The following is a 20,801-nucleotide window of genomic DNA, read 5'->3' on the forward strand; positions in this document are numbered from 1 at the left end:
TCTAAGTCTGCCCTATGTCCACTTTTCAAAATATGTTGCGCCAAAGCTGTTTTCTGTGTTCCTTTTTCAACGTCAGCTCTGTGTTCTCCCATTCTTGTTTGCAGCGTTCGTTTTGTTGTTCCTACATATACTAAGTCTGTTTTGTTTTGTTCCTATTTTTTAAGAACTTCAATAAAAAAAAGTTTGCTAAAAATTTGTTATCGGGAGATTAGTTTGTGTGAGAGTTTCAATTTGCCATTTTAAAAAAATCGTTACCGAGAAGTATTCGTTATAGAGAAGTTCGTAATATTAAGAGGTTATAGGTAATTGGTGAAAATGAAAAATACATTTTTAATGTTTATACGTTATACAGAAGTTCCGCTCTATTTACACATTTAAAAATCAAATACTTTTACATTTCAAATGGTTTGGACATAAATTAACATTGTGCCGCTATAGTATTCGCAGCCCACAACAGCCCTCAAAACGGTAATATAAATACATAGGTTTACCCAAGATACAATTAAGAGGTAAAGTTATTATCACAACGACAAAAATGTACCCCCAACAAAACTACCTTGAGTGTCAAATTTCTTAAATGCAAATATCAAAGTGTTTTAAAAATAAACATTGTCTTCTTCAAATGGGTTTTAAAGTTGTATTTTCATCATTATAACACTGTTTTGTTGCTTATGTGTGGGATATTGGATCAAATAGAACATCTTTTTAAGATTTTAGAAATATATTACAACTGTGATATCAAGCCTTTTGCCATTTAGAGGTTTGATATCACAGTTGTAATAAAAAAAATTTACTCAACTGTTCGCATGACTTCATCTTATAGGTGCATCCTGAGGTATACCTATTTTAGATTGTCTCGACAAACATTAAAATATACTGTGGCGTAGAAGTGTCTGCATTTGTAGTGACAGTTAACAGTAGGGTGTACACTCGATTAATCGTTATTCGGTCGAATGGGATGAGAATATTTTGATTTAAGGGTGGTACTATGATCGCTTTTAGCGAATTTTTTTCATGATTACTTTTTTTTAGATATAGATTTTGAAGCAAAAGAATTTGCTATTTTCATTCAATAGGACATTTCCTCATAACTTATGAAGAACATTTCACAAAAGTACCATGTTTTCTTTAAGATTTGTTTAGTGTTTCAAAAAAGTAACCGTGAAAAACATGTGTTTTCACCGGCGAAAAACGTATATTGTCCCAACCATTAGTTCAAAAAAAGAAAATCAAATAAATCGGAACCAGTTGCCCTATTTATTACAATTCCATTCAACATACATGTATGAGAAATATTTGAAGGACAAGATCCCAAAAAATGTTCCAAATATTTTTTATGTCGGTTAATTGATAACCTCTTTGGATCTTGTTCGATTAATTGTCGGACCTGGATTTTCAAATGAATAATTATTCGATTAATCCAAAAACACAAATAAATGTACATCATGACCGTACTCATTGATTACAGGTTTTGCCAAAAACGGTACATCAATTTTTTTTTCTTTAATTTTATATAATTTTTCGTACTTTACTTCTCATTTCTTAACCTTATCTGTCACAGAACGTGTTTTTCAATAGCTGTCAATACCAATCTATTACAATGACCATACATCAGATGTGCCATTTTGAAAAATTATCGGGTAATCCCCTTATCCAGTAATGTGTATTCAAAATTCCATTTAGTATTTCTCAATTCTCAATAATAAATACAATAAGAATTTATTTTTGTGTTACGGTTTTTTCAGATAATTTCCATAACCAAATCCGGAATGAAGTTGACGGAGAAATACTTAAGGGTGAGTACCTAACTGAACTTTGTTGTTTTTTTACTGTAAGTCGCATAAATACAACTCATACGCATGCATATGCTAATGTTCAGATTCTTAGATTGTCCTTTGAAAGGAAATATTAACCTCAACGTCCTTTTTAAAAGAAATTTTCGCGATGAGATAGAATTAAAAAAATACGTTTTCAATACCAACAAAATTAAACAATGTATGGAAATAACAACACACAAAATCAAACTATCAGCGTCTGCACTCTATGCGAGTCATTGTGGTATTTTCTCTAAGCGTGGGGTGGCTTCAAAATCTTCGCAGTAAGTCGTTCAGCTCTGCAGGTTTATGGCAGTATTAGTTGGTGTTGTTTTTGTTTTCCTAAGAACCCACTCGGTTTTATGATTATTATGAAGACGGCGTTATATATTTGTTGGGTGGTTTTTCTCTCATCTTCTTTTCGGGCCTCCTCCTTTATGTACAAATTTGGTCAAGCATCAAACAGCAAAGAAAGACAAAAACAATATTCTGAGCCAGTAGTTGGGAAGGGCACCATGCTTTAAGACAAATATATTGGTCGTGTTTTATATGTTTGCGTTTTAAAGTCTTTGGTTTCATTCGTCATATGAATGACAATTTCACTAAGATTGACATTATGGCAAGGTATAATATGGATATAAGTTGGAAATGAATTTATGGTGGTGGTAGTATTTATACTCCATATTACCATTAAAAGTCATTTAATCTCGAGTTTTAGCATATTTGTTTAAAACATACCCATTATTTGGTGTGTTTACTTTGAATGTTGTCTACAAAAAGTTTGGCGTGGGATCGCAACCACCGCCGTCGCGTCAACCATGATCACGATCGCACATAACCATTCAACCGTCCAACATATGTACGTACTTTTGTATGTATGTATGAGTGAACGTTCGTTTCATGTGATTTTGTTTTTTTTTTTGTTATTTGAGGTGGTTACAGGAGGGAAATGTACACCTACCCGTGAGTGGCGAATAAATGCTGACAGGGAATAAGTGGCAGGTAGGAAATGCCTTTATGTGGCTGGGGCTATAAATCTTTAAAGTTGGGGGATGCGACTAGGCCTCTTATAAAGAAATTGTTTGAACAACTGGCCTAAAAGTTAGTTAGAACCAAACGAACTTATGTACATATGTATATTAATTTGCCCTCTTCATCAAAAATTTGGTAACCCACTTCTAACATCATCATAGATACATTATATTGGGTTGCCCAAAAAGTAATTGCGGATTTTTCATATAGCCGGCGTTGACAAATTTTTTCACAGCTTGTGACTCTGTAATTGCATTCTTTCTTCTGTCAGTTATCAGCTGTTACTTTTAGCTTGCTTTAGAAAAAAAGTATAAAAAAGTATATTTGATTAAAGTTCATTCTAAGTTTTATTAAAAATGCATTTACTTTCTTTTAAAAAATCCGCAATTACTTTTTGGGCAACCCAATATATAGATAAGGAATTTGAGCTTCGCGCATAGACTGGTTGGTGGCGCATGTGAATATATATAAATGGGAATTATCTAAGAATTTGCTGCAAGCCGAATTCTGCTCTCAATGGCATGCAGTTTGCGTCGTTTGCATTTTCTAAATATACGTTAGTTCCTATCCCATGAAGGAAACTATGTGGTAATGCACGTATATAGGGTCTCGGCAGTCGTAGCTTCCAATATGTGTATTTTCGTTTCTTTAATTTCTTTTCTTTTTGCTGTAAATTAGATTTTTTTCGACAGAGCTGCTTGCTTTGAAGAAAAATAAAATAATTACCGACACCTATAAGCTTGACATTGACATTCCGCATAAGCTTGATGTAACGGAAGTTGTTTTTGCAATCTATGTGCATTAAAACAATTACTATAAACCATCGATCCTCCCAATTTGTGAGCTTCAGAATCCTTTTTTTTCTATCTTGCTGCGGTCCCCTTTTTTTTGCACATATGTAAGTGTATATATCTGCACAAGTTAGACAGAGAGTTTTACAATCATTTGCTCCTTTTTGATAGTTTTGGTTTGATATTCCTGTGTCCTTGTGAGTCAAAGAAATCGAAAGTTAACCTGTTTGTTGATTTAAGATACTGGAATGATTTTTTAACCGACTACCTGGAACCCAACCAGATCAGGACGAAATTCTTGAAAGTACCATTAAACCGACAGAGGAATTTTATTGCGTCATTTGGCGATTGATTTGTTGTGGTTGAGCCATTGCTTGTCTTCAGTTACTTACACATAATGGTATCAATCTTTGGACATCTTTGTGCTACTGACATCAAAAAAAAAACAAGAAACAGGTTTACCATACATATGAATGTATCACGGACATACTACACCACATGGATCTTAGGTGGGAGCCGCGAGAAGTATTCCCATGTCATCCGTTACTTCATCTCCCGTATTGCATTTTTATTGTTAGTCATTCATACTTGAGGTACCGCCATTGCCACCCAACAGCCTGCATTGAAGCTGAGAAACCAGTTCGATTTCAATGTTAAGCCACTTATAAAACCCAACGCCACTGCACGCAAAAAAATAATTCGTTTTTACATAAAAGAAATTTTTGCCAAGTAAACTTCTTTTCTGAGGAATGTTGTGTTTACGATGAAAGTACATGTTTTTTGCAACAAATAAAGTTTCTTTACTTATAAATTAATTTTTCGTCATGGTTATGCATATCTACATTCTTTTTAATTTAAAAATAAATTGTGGATATTGAATGCGATGACCAGCTTAATTTGATGTAACATAACTCCAACTCAAATGTTTACCAATTAAAAGCAGATCTAAGTTAGCAATGCAAACTCTTTCAGATTATATTTGGATTTATTTCGATGTTATAATACACAACTATATTAAAAGCCTTCCATGTTGCTCTAATGATTTTTGTCATTGGACGAACCTATAGCGAAACTTTCAAAAATACCAATTTCCGAGTTGACCGAGTTGACCATTGCCGCCCATCACTTTTTATCCTCTCCCTTTCTATAGTTGGTGAGGCACAAGAGAATAATTATTGGTCCGGCAAACGAATAATCGCTTGCGGCTATCGAAACACTTTTGCCATTAAAGAGTTTTTGGTTTTACAACAAAAGAAAGGTAATTTTAGTTACAAAGTAAGTAACATTCAAAAGCTTCGTAAAAAAAGTATTTTGTTGCTCATAGGAATGTCTCAAACGTTTTATTTTTTTTTCGTATAAGTATCCACCGCCCAGAAGCCTTAAGGTAGATCCAAATGACCTAAAGCGTGAAGTCCAGCGCTACAAGAGAAAATCTCTGCATGCAAAAAAATAATTCGTTTCACATAAAGGAAATTTTCGCCAAGTAAACTTATTCTCAACAAAAATAAACTTAACTTTAGACTTTGTTTATATAGGCCACTTTCGGCCATATTCAAAAATGCAAAAATGCTAATTTTGCCCATAAACATTCCACTAAGGAACAGGGGCAAAGGCACAATGATTCATTATCTTCAGGATATGTTCCTCATTCTTGGAGGTCAAGTTATATAATGATGATCGAGTGACCGGAAGCTATATCAGGTTCTTTACCGTACTTGGCACAATTATTGGAAGTCATAATAGAACACTATGTGCAAAATTTCAGCTAAATCGGACAAAAATTGCAGCTTCCAGGAGATCAAAATGTCAAATAGGGAGATCGGCTTATATGGGAGCTAAATCAGGTTATAGGTCGATTTAAACCGTATTTGGCACAGTTATTGGAAGTTATAACAAAACACTATTTGCAAAATTTCAGCCAAATCTGATGAAAATTTAGGCTTCCAGGGGCTCAGAGGTTTATATGGGAGCTATGTCAAGTTATTGACCGATTTGAACCGTACTTGGCACAGTTGTTGGAAGTCATAATAGTGCCAAATTTCAGCCAAATCGGATGAAAATTGAGGATTCCAGGGGCTTAAGAAGTCAAATCGGGAAATCAGTTAATATGGGAGCTATATCAGGCTATTGACTGATTTCGACCGTACTTGGCACAGTTGTTGGAAGTCATAACAGTACACTATGTAAAAAATGTAATCCAAATCGGATGAAAATTTAGGCTTCCCGGGGCTTAAGAACTCAAAGCGGGAGATCGGTTTATATGGGAGCTATATCAGGTTATTGACTGATTTGGACCGTACTTGGCACAGTTGTTGGGAGTCATAACGGAACACTATTTGCCAAATGTACGCCAAATCGGACAAAAAATTGCGGCTAGTAAAGGCTCAAGAAGTCTAATCTAATCTAATCAAAACAATATCCAGGTTTATATGGGAGCTAAATCCACATCGGAACCGATATGACTCATTTGCAATCCCCAACTATCTACATCAATATTAAGTATCTGAGCAAAATTTGAAGCGGCTAGCTTTACGCGTTCGACCGCTGTCGTGATTTCGACAGACGATATCCCATTTTATCACACCAATTATTTCACCTTACCAACACGACTTTGTTAAGGGGAGGTCGACTTTGACCAACCTATTAGAACTGACGTGTCATGCATATGATGGTTTTGTAAACAGGCCTCCGTGGCCTCCTTCTTTATATGTAAACCTGATCTTCTGATCTCTTAAAATTCGATTTTAGTTACCAGTGAGTCCTGGTAGACCTATATTAATTTCTGTGAAGTGCGGTTTAGATCGGACTATATTTGGATATAGCTGCCCTTAGACCCACCACCCGATTTCCCGCCATAGCGTATTGAGGCGATAAAAGATCTATTTATTACCCGAACTCGATGAAATTTGGCACAATGTTGTTCTGGTAGACCCCTACCTATTCTTGTCACATGTGGTACAGATCGGATCATATTTGGATATAGCTGCCATATATACCGATCTCCCGATATTGTGTAATGAGCCTATAAAAGGAACATTTTTCACCCTATTTCAATGAAATTTGGCACAGCGAGTTCCGGTACGCCTCTAAATCTTTCTGTTGAACATCGTCCATCTCCCGATATAGAGAATAGACCTCTATATCGTGATCTAAACTCTATATCGATCTCTCGATATAGAGTATAGAGCCCATAAAAGCAGCAATTTTCATCCGATTTTGATGAAATTTGAAACAATGAGTTTTAATAGAGTTCTAGGCGGTCACGTTTACATACAATGAATACAAAATCCTTAACAATTTTTTGAAAAATGTTTTTATACCCAAGATATCTGCAAATTTATAAATACCCAGGGTAAATACCCGGGTATTTACCCAATTTACCCTGAAAATACCTTTTGGTATTATGGTTAGCATCTCTAACCATGGTGCTATAAGTAAAACTAATTACGGGAGTTGCTATAGTTGTTCTACAACATATGTGCATTTGAAATTCTTGTTGTGTTTTCGTGAGCCTGGCGCCATTTGCTCTAATGGTTTCTGTTATTGGAAATACGAGAATTTTTCTACCTAAAGCATAGTACTGATTTCGATTTTTCACACGAACAACTGTCAAAACGCACTATAAAAAAATGGTGACGAAGATAATTCGAACTCATTCCGTAAAAATGGAACTGAGTTCAATGAGCAAAATAGTAGCGACATGTCGCTACATAAGGATGAATTTCTCACAATTTTAATTGCAAACGTAATTAAATGCTCACGAAATGGGCCGAATCAATCGAATCGAAACGGTTGTCTTTGTTGTGTGTTGTTGTTTGACTTTTCTTTGTGGGCTTAAGGGGAAATTTTAACAATTATCACTTTCCGAGTTTTTCATTCGGACGGGAACAGTCGAGGAACAATAAAATGTCTGTACGCTTAAATCTCTCTCCCTCTCCCTTACTCTCTTTAGTAGGAGAGACACAATAATATACAATAGTTATTGGTCTGGTTAAGGAATAACACTATTGCCATTAAACAGTTTTTGATTTTACATTGAAAGAAAGATTTTTCGTTGGAGAAGTTGCTAAGTGTTTACAATAAACAAAGTTACTTGCGTTCAATAATTCTAGGTTGATATGTTTGAGCGAAACGTCACACAGTTACAATAAAAGTAAAACTGCGTAGTAAAAGTGTTTTGGTCTATTTTAAATACGTTTCAAATGTGTTTTTTTTCCTGGTGTGGTGTATAAAAAAAACCACTGAAAGATTGTACTCATTGAATAGTGAAAAATTCTAAGGACAAATGCTGCCGCAATGCCACTACATACCTACTTGGGGTAAAGTCATGATAATAGCAGTTGAATCGAACTTAGAAATCTAAGAGTCCAAGTTTACCTTAAATTTATTGGAAATCATTACAAAAAAAGCTTTTTAAAAATATAGCCTTAAATTGGTGATTGGAATTATTTTTGTTGTTGTTATATCCACTACAATAGCAGACGCTGTTATTTTTATGGGCAGACTGATGGTGTTGGGGTATGTGCATGTGCATTTGCGTTCATCACATTCACACTAGTCCACACCTACACAATCGATCATTTATTTTATCCATCTCCATCCTCCTTAACAAACTTTTATGAGTAATCATACATTTTGAGGTGTCTGGGAGGGTGACTGGTATGAGGGCGAATAAAGAGCGGCAGAGAAAGAACGAAAAAGGCATCGAAAGTGTAACAATGATATAAGGTCTTTGGGCCAAAGCGACCACCTCAGCCAAGAGAAGAAGGTCAATTTCGAAAATATGAAACAAGTTTCCAACTGAAATTACAGGGAAAAAAGTGAGTTTGTGAGGTGTTGCTGCTGTTTGGCTGGCTGGTTGCTTGGTTGTTGTTACTTCTGGTGGTCGCTGCCATCAACGATGGGTTAACCAGAGGAAGTCTCAAGGATTTCGTTTTCGTTTTTTTTTTTTTTTTTCGTTTGGCAAAAATGTTAACATTTGCCTGCCTGTCCGTTTCATCATTAATATGGTTTCATATCGAAGATTTAATGTAGCAACAAACAACAGACGGGCGTTAAGTTACATGGTGGGTTGTGTTGGAGTATCAAATTGTATGGCTTGGAGGGCAACAAGTGCAATTACGTTAAATTCAAATAGCTTCATTAACAAGTAACCCAGGTTGAATTGCTAAAGCCCACATTCCTGTTTTATAGGCACCTACAAGTCAACAGGCAATCAGTGTATCAACATTTTGTTGGAGTTATTACAGATGTAACGATTTGTTTGAGTAGTAATCTTTAAAACGTAGATAGAACACACAAAAATGCTAAGGGCCATGTCAAAGGTGTTTCTAAGAGTTTACCATGTCTTATTATACCCTACACCTTAACTTAACTGATACATGGTATTGTAACTCTCTGTATTTGTTTGTAACACCCGGAAGGAATAGAGCTAGACCCATTGATAAGTATACCGATTTAGCTATGTCCGTCTATCTGTCTATCCATGTTAGTTGCTGTACAAAGTACGGGTCGCAATTTTCATCCGCTCGTCTTCGAATTTGTCACCGACATTTTTAACTGACCTAGAGACGAAGTCTTTTGAAATTGGAAAAAATCGGTTCAGATTTAAATATGCAAATTTGTCTTTGAACATTCCGTGAGTGCTGTCCGATTCAAGTTTAAGCTCAATGACAAGCGGCTTCCATTCTTAGTCGTGTCCGAACGGCGTGCCGCAGAGCGACACCTCTTTGTGTAGAAGTTTTTACATGACTCAACAGACAGACGGAGAGACATGGCTAGATCGTGTATGAATACTAAGATGATCTGGTATATGTTGCATTTTTGGCTTGTAGACATTTGGTAGTTTTTGGTCGCGTTTGGTAGTATTTTTCTTTAATTTCGCGAGTGCCTTGTGAGCGGTGATTTTCTCGTGAGTCGTGAGTGCCTCGTGATTGTCTCGTCAGTCGTGAGTGTCTCGGGAGTCGTGCGTGCTACTTACTCTGTGAGCGTAAGTGGAAACTCACTCAAGCGCACATCTCTACTTCTGACTGCCCTTGGTGGCTTTGGTGGCAGGATCAATAAAAGGCCTCAGCTTTGCGGTTGTGTCCCTTTGTGGGCCTATTTTTGGGCGCAAGGACCTTTCATTCGCAGTCTCACTTGCGTGTGTAGCATTTGTAGCAGTTTCAGTAGTTGTAGTAGTAACGTTTACGTTTGTATTTGTTTTGCCTTATGCCTCGAATATGGCTGTCCGAAAATGTCCCATATAGGTTAGAAACAGTTAGGAGGCAGGGGGAGGCATACGTTCCACTACATTTCTATTGATTATTGATGTATACTCTCTGATTTGGAACCTAAGCTTGTCCATTAAACACTTCTCACGAATCGTTAAAATGGATGGCTCTTTCGATTTTTTTTAAACTTACCTCAACATTTTCCTTATTTCATCTCCTTTCTAACCTATATAGGACACTTTCGGACAGCCATATTTGTATGAGATACATACAAATTAATTAATCTACTCAGCCCAACATTCTCAATGTTCCTCCGATTTTAATAACATCGTCATTTTTCTTTACCGATTCTTACTACTGTTGATTTTTATAGAAATCGGGTCAGGGTTAAAAATTTAAGTTTTTTATACCCACCACCATAGGGAAGTTATTGGGTTGCCCAAAAAGTAATTGCGGATTTTTTAAAAGAAAGTAAATGCATTTTAATAAAACTTAGAATGAACTTTAATCAAATATACTTTTTTTTACACTTTTTTCTAAAGCAAGCTAAAAGTAGCAGCTGATAACTCACAGAAGAAAGAATTTCATTACAGAGTCACAAGCTGTGAAAAAATTTGTCAACGCCGACTATATGAAAAATCCGCAATTACTTTTTGGGCAACCCAATATATTCATTTAGTCATTCGGTTTGCAACACACCGAAATAGCCATTTCAGACCCTACAATATATATATATATATATATGTCGGATCGTCGTCAAATTCTAAGGCGATTTAACGATGTCTGTGTGTTTCTCCGTCCGTCCATCTGTTGATACCACGCTACAGCCTTCCAAATTTAAATATTGAGCTGAAATTTAGCACAGATACGTATTTGGATATAGCTGCCGTTTAGGCCGACCTGCCCGTTACGTGTCTGAAACCTATAAAAGCTGTATTTATTACCCGATTTCGCTGAAATTTAAAAAAAGGTGTGTTGTTCTACGCCTTCCGACGTCCGACCCAAATATGGTTCAGATCGGACTATATTTAGATATAGCTGCCATATAGACCAATCTACCGATTTGGGGTCTTAAGCTCATAAAAATCGCATTTATTACCCGATTTCGTTAAAATTTAAAACAGTGTCTCCCGTTATTTTAACCGTAAATGGTTTACATCGGACCATATTTGGATATATCTGTCATATAGACTAGAGCTTGCAAATAATCGATATTCGTAACATTCGATATATATAAAAATAAATATCGATAGTATCGATATCACCAGGTTTATATAGATGCATCATTATCAATGCATAGACTGATTAAATCCCAATTTAATAAAGTCATTTGGAAATCATTGAACAAAATTTTAGCCCAATCGGATGAAAATTACACCCTCTATAGGCTTAAGAAGTAAAATCGGGAGATGGGCCGGTTATCGAACGATATTTGAAATACTCAACACAAAGAACGATTGAAAAAGTTGGATTGGCATATTTTCTCGATCGGATCACAAATTTTTTGCTCAATTTTGCAAATAGTGGAACTTTGAAAGAAAAATATCAATCGATATCGAGCCAATAACTAAAATATCGATAGTGACATCTATATTTTGCCAGCTCTAATATAGACCGATATTCCGATTAAGGGTCTTAAGCCCTTGAAGGCCGCATCAATTATTCGATTTCGGTGAATTTGGAAACAGTCAGTTGATTTAAGCCTCCCGTCATTTGACTTGAATATGGTCCAGATCGGACTATATTTAGATATAGCTGCCATACACAGAAAAAAAATGGGAAAACATTTTTCAATTAAAAATGTAGTGGAAAATAAAATAGTTTTCAATTATAAAATTTGTTGATTCGACAATTTTTTAATTGTATGATATTTTCTTTCAATTACAGTGGTGATTAAAATTTTTGTCACTTGCAATTTAAAAGTTAATTGATTCAATTAATTTTTTTATTGAGTCTGAAAACTTGTTCAATTAATAGCTTCAATCATTTCTTTTATCCAATCTGAAAACAAATTTTCAAACATGGTGTTTAAGTTAATCCGATTAAAGGCTATATTGTCCCTACGATATTTTTAAGTTTTTTTTGAAATTTTTTTGGAAGAGGTGATTTTAATTTGTGGAATATTACTGTGAAGAAGCTACCTTATACATCCATTGGTATACATTTCAGAATGTTGCTGAACTAGCTCGCATTTTTTGTTATTGCTTTACTAATGTACACCTGACCTGCATGGCGTTTTGTATCTAAATTTAAAGAAAAAAGGTTATGGGAAGTATACATTTAGTGGTGATTATAACCATCCACTGAGACACACACTTACACATATATTCTTCTTTTTCTTCTAACATCCCCTTCATAATGAAGCAGCAGTAATTTTCAGCAAACTACGGACTTTTCAGCAGTAAGCCTGCTACTCTGAAATTGCAGTACTGCTGCTATAATAGCAGAATTACTGCTAAAATAGCAGTAGTTATGCTATTATAGCAAACTTTTCTGCTATTTTCAGCAAACTTTTTTTTTTGAGTGTACCCGAGACCCGGGTGTCCTTGTGGCCAAACAGCGTACCTCAAATTCATGTTCCAGGAGGTCAACATCTTTGTACCAAATAAAGAAATTGATTGGAATTTTTAAAAAATTTCATGATTTTTTAATTGTTTCAATTAAAAAATTAATTGAAAATTTCTATAATTTTTATTCCCTCCAGCATAGGATGAGGGTATACTAATTTCGTCATTTCGTTCGTAGCACCTCGAAATATTGATCTAAGAATAAACAAAGTATATATATTCTTGATCGTCTTGACATTCTGAGTTGATTTATCCATGTCAGTCCGTCTGTCTGTCGAAAGCACGCTAACTTTCGAAGGAGTATAGCTAGACACTTGAAATTTTGCACACATTTTTCCTACTAGTGTAGGTCGGTTGGAATTTTAAATGGCTCGGCTCTTGAGCGCTTCTGAGAGCGCAATTATTATCCGATGTGGCTAAAATTTTCCATGAAATCTGTTTGTTTTGACTTTCAAAAACTATAACAACTTTGTTTATATCAGGTTCATAACCTGATATAGCTCCCATACAAAATGATATCCCGATTATACTTCTTGAGCCTCTAGAGGGCGCAATTCTTATTTGATTTTGCTGAAATATTGCACAATGACCCCCAAAACTGAATCGGTTTAAAAACTGAAAGCTCCCCCATATACCGATCTCCCAATTTAATTTCTTAAGCCTCTAGAGGGCGCAGCTTTTTTCTGATTAGGCTATGCTACTTCCCCATACGAACTTCAACAAACGTGCCAAATATAACCTGAATGGGTCAATAACCTGATATTGTTCCCATATAACCCGATCTGCCGATTTTATTTCTTATCCAATTTGACTGAAATTTTGCACAATGACTTCACTTTAGTCCGAATCACTAAATAAGATTCGGACTGGCGCTAGTAGTCGCATTTACTGGTTTTGTAATTAAAAGCGTGTATAAAGTAATTCATATACCCCCCACCATAAATTGGTGTATACCAATTTCGTCATTCCGTATGTAAGGCATCAAAATATTGATCCGAAACCCAACAAAGCATATATGCATTTTTAATAATACTTAGAATGATAATACTTTAATCAAATATACTTTTTTAACACTTTTTTTCTAAAGCAAACTAAAAGTAACAGCTGATAACTGACAGAAGAAAGAATGCAATTACAGAGTCACAAGCTGTGAAAAAATTTGTCAACGCCGACTATATGAAAAATCCCCAATTACTTTTTGGGCAACCCAATATATTCTTGATCGGATTTACATTCTTAGTCGATTTACACAATGGTCGTACGTCTGTCTTTCGAAAGCACTCTAACTTTCGACGGAGTAAAGCTAGGCTCTTACGATTTTGTGCAAATTTTTCTTAGTAGTGTAGGTTGGTTGGTATTGTAAATGGGCCATATCGGTCCATGTTTTGATATAGCTGTCATATAAACCGGTCATGGATTTTAACTTCTTGAGTCTGTAGAAGGCGCAATTACCACTGACTTAGCTGTATTTGGTTTTGACTTCTAGCAACAGAGCTATACATGGACCAAATCGGTCCATAACCTTATACAGCTCCCATGTAAACAGATCGTCTCATTTGGCTTCTCTGGCCCCTAGAGGGCGCAATTATAATCCTATTTGGCTGAAAGCGTGGTATTTTTTATGACTTCTAATAGCTATGACAAGTACGGTCCATAATTTGATATATCTCCTATATATTTGAAAAAGTTATTCAAAGAACGTGTCAAATGCGATCCATGATGGAGGGTATAAAAGGATCGGCACGGCCGAACCTAACTCGGCCCGGTCGTACTTAATTGAATTTGTTCTAGTTTCTGACGCTTTCACATAACATCAGACAATATATGTACTAGAAAATTAATTAATTAAAATTAATTTTAAATCAGCAAACAATAAACATCTGTAAAATTCAATTTAAAAAAGGAAGACGTTTTGTGTTAATAGAATATGGCGTAAAAATGTACAGATGTTTCCGACACTGGAGCTTCCTTACAGATATTTCGGTTTTTGTGAAGTGATGGGAAATTAAATTAAAATAAATGTTTATCATTATCATTAAAGGACAACCATCAAAGAAATCCTTCTTATTCAAATGTAAAAATACTAAAAAGATCTTTTTTTATAGGCGTGTTCTTTAACACATAGTTAACATCCATAATTTGTCAGCTATCCCTCAAATGAAAAAAGTCCATTTATATGCTAAGAATTATTAGAACTGTGGCATTGTAGTAGCAGTCTTTTGCAGTGAATTTAAGATAAGGAGAAGTTTCTCGCCTGCTTTGCCCGCAGTCCATTTTTCGACGATATGCAGATGGCATTAATCCATTTCAAAATATGTGTATCCTAATATTAAAACTAATGTTTTTTTGTTTTTTGGTATTAATGGCCGGCTGAGCTATTTCTGACCCGTAAGTTGGTGTATGTATACGCGGGAACGTCCTTTTTAAATGCTCTCTATTTGTGCTTTGATTTATCCGCATTCGAATTATTTTAAGCTACTCAATAAATTTGGTCAAACTCATCCAACTAAAACTCCAACGCTTCATTAAAAACTTGCCATATTTTCGCGCTTGTGAGAGAGACCTGTTTTGTGTCATTCCACACCACCCACAAGACCATTCAGCCAGCCAGCCAGCCTGCCATTCATCCATCTCCTCCCACGGAAAAACATATGTAAGCGAAACAAAAAATGTTTCTACACAAGTTGTTGAAACAATGGAAATTTCATAGAAATAGAAATGATGGGAAATGCAACAGAGTATAAATAGGCGAAAGACAGGCGGGCAGGACAAGTTCACAAATCTCGAGAGAAAGAGAGCACAGGAGACAGAGGAAAGAGAGAATATGAAGTGCTAGAGAGAAGAATAGCAAACAATGGGGCAGAGAGAAGGTGACTTTGGAGGAAAGGACATACAATGAGGAACTACCACATATCTATATACAAAGAGAGAGAAAGGTAGAGTGAGTGTATGTCTGTGCGTGTGTGTGTGTGTGTGTATGAGGCTACGCAATTCATCATAGCCCATAGTTGGCACTCGCAGGATTTTTTGTGCATAGGAATTGTTATGTTTGTTTGGCTGCTTGCTTTGTTTTGTGTGTTTCCACATAAATTCTACGTAAATTGTTATAGACACACAAAAATAAATGTATGCTTTAACTTGTCGACGATGACAACAACGAAAAGAAAACAATAAATCCCTTTCTAACCCAGCTAGCAAGCCAGCCATCCACCCACCCTTAAATCCGTTTTTGTTCCGAATGTGTATGGAATTGTAGGAACTCTTATAAAAATCAAATAGAATTTCCACAGACAGTTCTTAGACATTTGGAGTGTGAGCGAGCGACGATGACGACTACGGATGTCTTAGTGGGGGGAGATATGCAAGGCAAGTAGGTGGGCCAAAGCGCCTGCTCCTAAAAAATCGAAAATGTTTGTACATCCAAGTGGTGGGTGGATGGGTGTGGAGCATGAATGACTGACTATTGTGTATAGTCGGGATTGACAGCAGATGGGGGCCCTAGGGGTGAGATTATTGCAAAAAGTTGCACTTTCCTTCCCAGCAACAACACTGCGGGTTGAATAGGAAGGGGGGGATGATTATGATTACTCACTCTGCTTTCTCACTGAGTATAGAAAAGCAATTGTGAAAAATCAATAAAAATTTTGAAATGCATAGAAAATTTTTAAAATTTTGTATCATCCTTCCATTTAAAAATGCATTTTACGCCTCTTAGGGCAATTGACGGACTCGATTGACTCACTCACCTTTTCCAAATACATTTTAGATGCTTATTGTTCGTTAGGAATTAAATTTTTAATACAATTTGCTGCTGCTGCACTTTTGTCTCCAACTCTGCTGGTAGTATATACATAAACTTCTTGTGCTTCTTTGGTGCTTGCATATGTAGTTTGTATCCTTTTAATTATGAAAAAAGCAATTGACTTTTTCTATGACAGATGCACTTTCTTTTTTATAGATGAGGAAATTTTCGTTACACTTTTCTTGATTTGAGGGGGGACGCCTGCACTTGTTTCAAGCTTCACATTTTTTTTATTCGATTTTCACTTCCCGCGTAAGGTCTGTTCATATCCCCTCGGATTGTTTTATTCAATGATAACTGAATTCCAAAAAATAGAAAAATCACTGATTTGCATTGAAATGTAGCAGCAATTGGTTGTTGCTGCTGCTACTGTAGTATAAGTTGTTGTTGTTGTTGTTGTATTGCTGCTGGTATTGCAGACTCTTGTGCCGTGTGAATGCCCGTCCGTCTATTCCAATTGCCAATTCACTAATAAATTCTGCGTAACGTTAAAAATATATAAATTGTTGTATCCTTGTCGCAAGTGTTTCAAAAATGTGTTTATTTGTTAGTAAATATTTTACTCTTTGCGCTGGCGTCATAACAAAAACATTACTCAAACTCCTCTACAACGAGAGTATGTTCTTTCTCCTCGTGCAGCGCCAACTACACCAACCAAAACAACCCCACATACTCTCTGTGTGAGTGAGTGTGTGTGTGTGTGTGCGAGTGGGGGGCCGCATAGTGGAGACAAATCAAATGTCATTTTTAAAATGAATTGTCGTTGACTGGTTTGCTCTCTTTCTCTCTCTCCTCTAATCGATTTGTAAATTCAATTGAAATACACACGCACCGTTCGGCTCCGCACAGCACCGCACAGCACCGCACTTATGACACCGACGACCACCATGGACTCTGTGAAACTCTGTCGGTATGTACAGGTATTTGCACATAAATACCTATGTAAATACTCATATAAACTTGCAATTAAAATTAGAAGGATTAGAAAATATGACAAGAGTTTTTTTTTTTAATTTGGGGAATGTTTGCGGCCTTCTTTTTGTTTTTATTTGTTTTAAGTTAGACACAATAAAATTTGACTGGACATCTTTGGAAATGTGTACAAAAACACTTCTTTAGTTATATTTGAGTGAATAGTTATTTTTGAAAACTTTTTGTAATGTGGTTTAAACTACTTCATATTTTAATTACAATATGTAAATCTTTGAATAATGAACTTTGTAAGCAAAATTGCACAAGATTACTTAAATGAAATTGTCTATCGTGTCTTCAAATTAAATAATGGTAATAATTGTTCGTTAATTATTTCTATTTAATTTATGGTGCCGCATTATGTTCCACCGTGGCGCAGAGGTTAACATGTCTGCCTCTAACGCCGAAGGCCTGGGTTTGAATCCCGGCGTGAACATCAGAAAAATGATCAGCGCTGGTTATTTCTAAATCTGGCTACATTTGTAAATACTACATTTGTATCTTGTCATGTTAAAACTTCTCTAACAAGTGGTTACGCTATGCGGCACGCCGTTCGGACTCTGCATAAAAAAGGAGGCCCCTTATCATTGAGCTTAAAATTTAATCGAACTGCACTCATTGATATGAGAGTAGTATCCCCTGTTCCTTAATGGAATGTTCTTGGGAAATTTAGTAATTATTTCTACTAATATCATTATAAATAAGTAATGTTTGTTTTTGTAACAATGCTCCAAAAGCGGCTTATGTTAAAACGGTATGTTTATATTTAAATTTAGGTAATTGGCAGAGATTTATCGTTCAATTTTATGGACAGTGTTTTCTTGCACTAACCAACATGTGCAAGATTAATACTGACTCGTTGCTTGTGTTTACTCTACGCTACGACATTAGCATTAATTCGAGTCATCGAAGTCAGGGCTTACATAGACAGTGAAAGAGAGTAGATGACCCGTCGTACTCAACCAAACAAATAATGGTTATGAGTTGCAACGAATAGAAATCTGACGTTTTCTTTTGCTTCTTTCTTTAGAGAAGTGAGAAGAAGGAAATGAGAGAACACGAAAACGGTGAAAAACACAAGTAAATTAACAAAAAAAGTTAACAGCAAAGCGTTAACATGTTTTGTAAATATGATTTGTAATACAAAAGCAAAAAAAGAAAAATATTACAAAGCTGGTTTAACTGTGGCTTAATCATATTTTTTATTCATTCACAGCACCTTCTTTGTCCATTCACAATTATCCTGTTGCTCATATTTTCTGTTTTATTTCTATTTCTAGTAACTGGCAGTTTTGCAAGGTGTCGGATGGGTTATCTACTCTCCTTCACTGTCTGTGAGGGCCACAGATGTTCAATAGGTGTAGATGTGCCATCGCCTCTTTTAAGAGTCACCACGTACAAAGATAAGAAATAAACGAAAAAAAAAATTAAGAGAAGACAGAATTTCAACATAGGTTAGCTTGAAAAGAGGGTGCGGATGTTTGAGAGAGTTAAAATTCATCAATGGCTGTGTGTCTAATGGTAGCAAAGTTGTAGGGATATTAAAAAGTTAAGTGTGGTGAATAATTTTTGAGGAGCCCAGTAAGATTTTTGACTGCACAGCAATTTTTGACGTTTTATTGAGTAAAGTCATATGTCAGTAATTGTAAATTCATTTGCGTTTTGGTAACCAACTTGCGTGGGGCATAAAGTCATATGTCAGTAATTGTAAATTCATTTCCGTTTTGGTAACCAACTTGCGCGCGGCATAACTTAGCCGCTTACATTGTGAGCAGACGTTTAAACGACTTATTTGGTATAAAATAAGTAAAATTATAATTATTATCATTGGCAACGGGATTCTAAAAGGTTGTTATTTAACAATAATGGACAAAAGTATAGTTTTGTGTTTGTAGTCTATTGAAATAATAGCGCCGCCGTTTAGTGAGTTTTCTATAATGGCGTCAATGGTTTGTTTACCTAGCATAAGTATTTCATGCATGACATAATTACCTGGTAGTATACCGTAAACAGCTGAGTAAAATTTTTTCTCGCGAGTGCACTAACTGTCAACATGTTTTGGCTGGGTGTGAGTATAATAGTTAAGAAACATAACACACACAAACAAGGAAAAATGGCGCGAACTAGTAAAATACACAAAATCAAGGTTGTACCAATCATTGATTTTGACAGATAGTGCACTTCATATTTTGTTGTTGGACAACTGCCACTTCCTGTAAATGAATATGTCTTGATTTTCATGCATGTCATACCGGTAGTGTACCGTAAACAGATGAGTAAAATTTTTTCTCGCGAAGTGTACTATCTGGCAACAAGTTTTGGTTGTGTGTGTGTATTGTTGTTAAGTACCATAGCACACACAAACAACAAAAAATGGCGCGAACTAGTAACATACACAAAATCAGAGTTGCACTAGTCACTGATTTTGACAGATAGTTCATTCAATATTTTGTTGTTGGGCACTGCCATTACCTGTTAATGAATATATCTTGATTTTCATGTAAACAATGGAAAAAATAGAAGCAAATTTGCGTTTAAAATAACGTTACTTGTCGTACTAGCCTTGTTTTCCTATTTTCCAAAGCAAAACCTAAAATATCTCCATATTGCAACGTTCGCATTTGCAATATAAATGGAAATATTCATTACCCAAATAATTATTATTTTCTGGCTTTTTCCTGTATTTTTATGTGGCGCGCGCAACCTGTTTACTTCTGATTTTTAGCAAACGTCAAAATTTGTCAGTGTTAGAAAAAATTATCGATTGGCACACATTTTTTTTCTCACCAGTGTAAAAAACAATCCCCTACACATAGGGGATTGCTACCGATTGGCACACCCTCTAGGTTTCGATTGTTGTATCACAGTTTATTTAATAATGGTGGAGCACGATGAAATTCGATAATTACCATGACAACCCCCTACACATAGGAGATTGCTACCGATTGGCACATCCTCTTAGGTTTCGATTGTTGTAACACAGTTTAATTAATAATGGTTTAGCACGGTGAAATTCGATAATTGCCATACATATCGTTGCCATACCTATGTAGAGTTGCCAATGTTTGGCACTCTATATGAGTGGCTACGCTAGTGTGGACACAAACCAAAAAAGTTTTAACAACAATGCTATAATGTGTAGGGACGTGGTGTGTTCTGGTCTTGTAGCAAAGACACAACCCCACTTGAATATGTAGCTATGTTTATAACAGAATTACTAAATGGGTCCAAACTGTTATAATTACCTGATTTGTCGTTCAAAAATGTTAATAAGGATAAAACCATGGAATATTTTTTCTAGAGCCGCAGTTTTTTTTGTTAAAGTTAAAATAATAATAGAAAAATCAATGAAAATATTGCTTAAACAATTCGATAACAATTTCTTTTTGTTTTTTAAGTTTCTTCTAAATAAAATAAAGTTGACATTTGGACGAATATTTTGATACAATAAAAAGTTTTCAAAAAAGAAATAAATCTCAGAAGCACAATTGTTACATAATATTTCCGGATTTCTTGTATTAAAAGGCCATAACAACCTCAAACTCTGTTTTTCAAGAATACCGCTATTATCTTTTATTCGATATGCAAAATAAATTCTTAAATAAAAACCC

The 20,801-nt window shown here is 35.5% G+C and overlaps 1 protein-coding gene across 3 annotated transcripts in view; it reads right to left on the minus strand.

Annotated features, from left to right (window-relative positions):
* Window positions 1-16,790, minus strand: part of LOC106082347 (protein charlatan) — a 37,410-nt gene extending 20,620 nt beyond the window's left edge. For 2 of the 3 annotated variants that reach the window (XM_013244796.2, XM_013244797.2), the window contains exon 1: window positions 16,163-16,789. The gene's annotated coding sequence lies outside the window, so the exon portion shown is untranslated. Of the gene's footprint in view, window positions 1-16,162 lie in introns of all 3 variants that reach the window. The other variant, XM_013244794.2, reaches the window with a different exon arrangement.
* Window positions 16,791-20,801: the final 4,011 nt, after the last annotated feature.

This window comes from Stomoxys calcitrans, chromosome 5, assembly GCF_963082655.1.
Source record: "Stomoxys calcitrans chromosome 5, idStoCalc2.1, whole genome shotgun sequence".
Classification (NCBI taxonomy): Eukaryota; Metazoa; Arthropoda; class Insecta; order Diptera; family Muscidae; genus Stomoxys; species Stomoxys calcitrans.